The following is a 7,388-nucleotide window of genomic DNA, read 5'->3' on the forward strand; positions in this document are numbered from 1 at the left end:
TTTGTCATACAAACCTTATCATTTGGTTATTACCTTGATTCTATTAATCATATTGATGTTCTTATGTCATTGTTATTGGCAATGCAAGATAACATTGGCCACTAGTATGCAGTGGCCAGAATGTTTGTTTCTAAGTTGGGCAAGGTCATAAACGCAAATGCTTGTAATGTCAAACTCTGTACAGAAGTTTCTAGATTGTTCTCTGTAGATGCAGCAGAAGTACAGAAGTACAATGCCCTGTAGGAAGAATTACAGTCAAGGATTGACAAGGATCATATTATTATAGTACGTTATCTACACTCATTATCTCCAGTCCTTATAAAGCTCTGTAAGGTAGACATTATCTCCACTTTAGAGATGAAAGCATTAGAGTAAACTCTTTCCAAGGCTCAAAAATTATATAGAAAATTAAGATTGAAAGAAGAATATTGGTGATTTAGCAATGGCATTTATTATTCAGAATAGAAGTTGTTAACAGTCTCCTCAGAATACTTATCTCTTACAATCTACTAGATTATGTTCTAGAAAACAGCCTTCTCCTTGGGGATGTTAGTGTGTGTGTTAGTCGCTCAGTTATATCCGACTCTCTGCAACCCCATGGACTGTCTATGGAATTCTCCAGGCAAGAATACTGGAGTGCATAGCCATTCCCCCCTCTAGGGAATCTTCCCAATCCAGGGATTGAACCCTGGTCTCCTGCATTGCAGGCAGATTCTTTACCATCTGAGCCACCAGGGAAGCCCCTCTCTTTGGGGGTACAATTGGTAATTGAGTATTAGCCTTATTTTTTCCTTCAAATGTACTGATGAACTAGGTAGGCCAATTCCTTTGAATAACTGGATTAGTTAACATGGCAGTGTTTTGAATATTGACCAATATTGAATTTCACAGAAACACTTCAAATGGGAAACATTATATATCAGCTAGCATTCAAAGATAAAAATGAATCAGTGAAACTAATTTTATCATAATCAATGAGGTTTAGGTATTTTATTTTTAAAGTTCTATAATGATTTACATTCTAACCAAAGGTCACTGATGGATACATTTATGAATAACATAGTAACTAAAAAATTATGTTCCAATTCCTTTCCACTAAAAAAGCATCCCTTTAATGATCTTAATTGTTATGTTTACATGAAAATGTATAAACTGCTTTCGTGAAGTCAATATTTATCTTCGTTAGAATACACACACTAAACTCCTTATATGAAAACATATAATCTGTTTTTAAGAAGTCAATATTTACCTTTCTTAGGCTACAACATACTAAAGCTATCTAAACAACTTAAGAAGTAAACACTAGGCAATTTTTTAGTAGTTCAAAGAGAGAAAAAACATAGAGCAAACCCCCAAAGTCCAGAGCTTAACTTTTGAAAACTAGAAAGTCAAAGGGACAATTCTGAATTTTAAAAAAATAACCAACCAAGTATTCCTGACACATTTAAGCATCTATATATCAATGCTCATTTGTTGTTTTTCATACTTAGTAAAAGCATTACTTTTGATTCATGAGGAATGCAGCCAAAGTGAATATGTAAGAAAAAAATAGATGGGTACCTGAGAGAACTAATGGTAAATATGGACCAGCAATGAAGTATAGTGGAAAGTTTTCTATCCACATGTAGGCATGAGTGATAGACTTGAGAATAGGGCTCTGGTTGTAGACGTTTTAATATGACATGAGTGGTTGGTTTTAAATCTTTGACACTTTTTAACATCTTTTCATCGCTAAATACACTTATTTGTTTATTCATGAAACATTCATTGAGGGCCTACAATGAGTACATTTGTCAGAAATACAAAGAATAAGGACAGACTTTGCATTCAAGGAGTTCTGTACTACAGTATTACAAATATAATATGATGCATTGGGTGGAAGAGACAGTACATACAATGCAAGCAGAAAGAAGGGCAATATCTGGACTGTGTGATTAAGCGAGGGGAAATTAGGTTTGCCTCTTCTATGAAATGAAGCCTGCATTGAGTCCTAATGGATGTCTAGGAATTAGTCAGGTAAAAGGAGGGCATTCATCAACTTTTCCATCACAATGGACAGCAAGGTCAAGAAATAAGCAGCATCACATATGACGGAATTGCAAGTGGTTTTGGTGGAGAAAATACGCAATTTGGAGATGGCTAAAGATAAGCTAAGACAATGATTAAATACCTTGTAGAATATGTCAATCTATAGAATTTAGCTTATTGATGATGATGAACTATCAACATTATCTAAGCAATGGAGTGGGCTCCTCACATGTGAGCTTTAGATAGGCTGCCTATATACCAGAAGAAGAAAATTTCAAGGAACGTGTTTCACTACAAGCATAAAGAGATGATTAATGGAAATTACAGGTGGGATGTGCTGAAGGATCCAGTTAAAAAACAAACAAAAAATCAAGCTGAGTTGACTGGCTTGGTGTCTCATTGGACGGTGGGGGACAGGAGAGGGGAGAAACAATTTCTTAGATTTGTTTAACTAGTAGAAATACAGAGACAAGTAAGGAGTTGTTGTTTAGTTGCTCAGGTGTGTCTGACCCTGCAACCCCATAGTCTGCAGCACGCCAGGCTTTCTTCTCTTCCCTTCCTTTCACTATATCCCAGAGTTTGCTCAAACTCACGTCCCTTGAGTTGATGATGCCATCCAACCATCTCATCCTCTATCACCTCCTTTCCCTCCTGCCCTCAGTGTTTCCGAGCATCAAGAGTAGAAAATGTTTATTCAATTCAAGTAGAGTATGCTGTTCAGGGTGGTGGCTGGGGAAGCAAGGTTTTATCTTCACTAAATGTTAGATATACAAAGTTTGAATACTGTCAAAAACCAAAATCTTCACACTGAGTAATACAAAGGAGAAAGATGAGTTTATTGCAAGGCTTTCAACTTGCAAGCTAGGAAACTCAAGTTCTGAGTTGCTCACAGACTTGGGGATGTTTATGGGGTAAATGCAAAAGCTACCTGGCTTTTTTAGCTGATGGGTTGACTACTATTCTTACCTATTTGAATCAGTCACTGAGTTATGTGAACAAGTTCAGAGACGGGGTGACAGACTTAATGTTTGGAGACTGACTGGTAATCTCTGCTGACTTCTTAGAACAGAGCCATACATTTCAGTTAGGTTAGGTTAAGTTTTGTTTATGCATGTGCTTGACTGTCTCCATTTTGTCCCTGACATAAGTGACTTCCTTTTAATTTGGTTCTACAATGCTGATGGGTAATCCAAGTAGAGTGGTCCAGCAGGAAGTATTTTTGGACTAGTGATATTTATCTTGCTGTCATCAAGATGAGAGAGTGGCACCAAACAGTACACAGTGGGTAAAGGATAGGACAGTGAGAAATAGCAACATTTGGTAGGTGTGGCAAGGAAGAGAAATTTTATTTGAAATCCATTAAAGAAATATTCCTAGAGTCGTTACTACATGCCAGGCTCTATGCTAAACCTCCATCCTATTACTCTGAAGAAAAGTCTCAGGGTAAAAAGGGAAGCCAGAAGACAGATAATTGTTTAATTACAGTTGTGATAAGTGCCATCAAGTACAATTTTAGGATCAGAAAATTGAGGGTGTAAAACAAGGGAATTTTTTTTAGTCTAGGAGGTTTCTTTAACGCACGCATGCGTGCTCTGTCACTAAGTCACGTCCGACTCTTTGCAACCCCGTGGACTGTAGCCTGACAGGCATCTCTGTTCATGGGATTATTTGACTTTTAAAGGGAAAAGAGAAGAAATGAATTGCTGCCAGGCAAAGAGGAGTGAAACAAAGAGAGATAACGGGAGAGCCTTATGAAACAGAAACTGACATGGGCTAAGTTCCTGAGACTTAAAGAAGCAGATGAACAAGGAGACAAAGGAGAAAAAAATGAAGAGGAGAGCCAAGAGATTTACAAGAACCAGACAAATAGAGTTTTACAAAGGGCATAAATACAATCATAAGAAATTTAAAAATAGCTGCTGAATTGCCAATCCGGAAGTTAGTGATGGCTTTAGCAAGAACAGTTTTAGTAAATGACTGTATATGTTGATGTGAGTGAGTGAGAAGGGGAAAGGAAACTACATTACCATGGAGAGAGGAAATTAATTGACAGGGCATAAGTGGCGTCAATGAGATAGACTACTTTGAATTTGAAATGAAAAGTGGAAGTAGAGAGATTCGTGGGAGCTGATATTAACTAAAATAAGAAGCAGACAGAGGTCAAGGGAAGCTAACTGCTAGTCTAAAGAATTTAGACTTAATTCCATAGGTAATAAAGGAGCCATGGAAAAGAAAAATACACGTGGACAAACATTTATATCAGAATGGTTAATTTATGAAAATGCAATGGTCAATGAAGTTGTCAATCTCAATCTTTCTAGGCTTGAAAAAATGACAGAAAAAATGCCCTAGACTTAAAAAAATTAACTGTATTCTCTTATCTATATGACATGGGTGAACCACTATTAGTGGTTCATGATCTCTATATCCAACATTTCAAGAGAATAAGAAACAGATATTTTTGATAAGTTCCCTGAATAACAAAAGAATCCATTTTAGGAGGTTCTTTCATCTTTTTATATACAATGGAGTAATAAAATTTGCATTTAATGGAATACTAATGGAACATGAAATTCAAAATATTAGGGAGGCCATTATGGGAATGAAATTAGATTTTGTGTGTGTGTGTGATAAGTAACTTCAGTTGTGTCTGACTCTTTGCAACCCCATAGACTGTAACCCACCAGGCTTGTTTGTCCATGGGATTTGCCAGGTAAGAATACTGGAGTGGGTTGCTGTATCCTTTTCCATCTTCCCTGACCCAGGGATCAAACCCACATCTTTTATTACTCCTGAATGGGCAGGCAGGTTCTTTACCACTATCGCCACCTATTAAATAACTCATTAATTGATGTCATGGTAGCTCAGAGCAAAAAAGCACAGTTGCCATTTTCCAATGTAGTGGGATAAGAACTGTTGTGAATGGGAGAAACGAAGGCTTTCATAGTTGTGGGAGGGCTTTCTTGGTGGCTCAGACAGTAAAGAATCCACCGGCAATGAGGAAGACCTGGGTTTGATCCCTGGTTTGGGAAGATCCCCTGGAGGAGGTCATGGTAACCCACCCTAATATTCTTGCCTGGAGAATCCCCACGGACAGAGGAGCCTGGTGCACTATAATCCATGGGGTCCCAAAGAGTCAGACACAACTGACTACTAAGCACAGCACAGCATAATTGTGACTATAACTTAGAGGATAATGTTTAAAAAAAAAAGGTAGTGAAAACTCCAATATGAATTGAATAAAATCTCTAGGCACCAGATTGCAGGTAACCAGATTGCAGATAACTATCGCAAGATGTGAACACCAAGACAGACGAGAAGCATTAAAATACATCTCTTCCATCTCAAAGGCCTCTCAGTTAATGTTTAATTATATCACATGTAGAATTAATATAAAGATTTGAAAGCTTTTCAAAACTTCTGGTACTTGTTCCAAGAGAAAAGTTAACTAGGTAAGTAAAGGACAATGATTTTTAATTTATTTTTCAATAAAACTTTATCATCAAGCTATCTGTTCCTGTTGACAGCAATATATAGTAAGATATGTATTTATCACACAATAATTGACTTTGTATTAATAAGCAACATTTATAAAAGGGGACTTGGATCATCTTTGCTGAGTCATGATGACTGGATTTGCCATGCTTGGAATGGAGATCAGAGTGAAATATTTCTGTTCCTCTGTCTTCCACTATCTCCTAGGAATTTTCTCAGATTCATGTCCATTGAGTCTGTGATGATACCTAACCATCTTAAGCTCTACTGCCCTTTTCTCCTTTCTATGCTATTAAGTGAAAAAATCAAGGATGCTGAGCAGGTAACATCACCTGAATTGAGATAATAATTGTTAGAATTGGGGACACAATAGAGGCAAGGAGAGGAGTTCTTAATCAAACATAGGATCTTTAGAGAAATTACAATCCCAGTCTGTAAATGTAATACTAGTGGTTTGAATTTTCCATTAGTTTCTTTATGGTTCTTTGATTGGTTGCTTAGCAGCATGCATCCATGGAAGTCCATCATCATTTCATTTCATGCCTTCTAAGTGTGTTACAAAATGGAAAATTTAGTGTAGAATTTAGATAGATTTTTTCGGCCTGGGGTTGATGATCTTTAATTTCCATATTTTAATTGGTTACTGAAAGTTCACTAAGCATTTAAACTCTATATCCAATGAAAGAAATACATGTATTGAGTTTTTCTTTTTACTCTTTATCTTTTTATTCATTTGGTTACGAAAGTGTGACCATAAACATATTTGCAAAACACATGATTTTTATCATTCCTTATCTCATCTGACACCTGGAAATCTTTGTCTGGCTATTCTATGGCTATGGAAAATGTCCTATCTTTTAAAATATTTGCCTTATAAGCTTTCTTTCAGCATTTGGCACAAATATTGTTATTTAGCTAAACTTTCCTTGGATCAAGTCATATCTATTAGATTGATCCACTTGTTATTGAGTTCCAATCATAAATTTTTGGAATAGAAATAGCCTAAAGGAAAAGGGCAAAATATCATCAAACCATTGCATCTGTTCTAATCCCAACTATTCAGATTTTCAATTTCAAATATTTTTATTTTCATAGTAGCCACCCAATTGCTGGTTATTACACTTTAGCTCTTATTTTTAAGGTTCCAAATTCCCATACATTTTTTACTTCTTTGAAATTTCAAGACTATAACAGTTGTGTGTGTGAGGTGGAGGAGGAGTGGGGTGTGGGGGTAGGCTATAAAAACATGTGGTTCTTTCCCATGCTCATATTCTTCTTTCTTTTGGTGCAAAAAGGGACACATGTTTTTAGTGAATGCATAGAAGAGTAGTTTATCTCTTCTAGCAGTTTAATAGCTTAAATTCAGCAGAGGAGAAAGCCGAATAGTGTGCTTTTGCTTTTTATCAATTTGTGCACTGGAAGTGAAAGTCGATCAGTCATGCCTGACTCTGTGTGACACCATGGACTGTAGCCCTCCAGGCTCCTCTGTCCATGGGATTCTCCAGGCAAGAATATGGGATTGGGTTATCATTGCCTTCTTCAAGTGATCCTCCTGACCCAAGGATCAAACCCAGGTCTCCCGCATTTCTGGCAGATTCTCTATTATTTGAGCCACCAGGGAAGCACTGACTTCAGACAAATTCAAAATAGTGAAAGCAAAATGGTTTTGACTTTAAAGCCAGATCATTTTTACACATTTTGATTTTTCTTTTCCATCTGAGAAAAAGTTTTTTCCCAGTATGTCATTTGTGTATCTACATTATTGATAAAGTTAATTAATATTATTTCACTTTTGTTAAATTTTTAATAGATGACATTTATTGAATTAACAGTTCAGACCACTCTTAGGTTCATGAAATTGTTTC

The sequence above is a fragment of the Muntiacus reevesi genome, chromosome 9, assembly GCF_963930625.1.
Source record: "Muntiacus reevesi chromosome 9, mMunRee1.1, whole genome shotgun sequence".
In the NCBI taxonomy this organism is placed as follows: domain Eukaryota; kingdom Metazoa; phylum Chordata; class Mammalia; order Artiodactyla; family Cervidae; genus Muntiacus; species Muntiacus reevesi.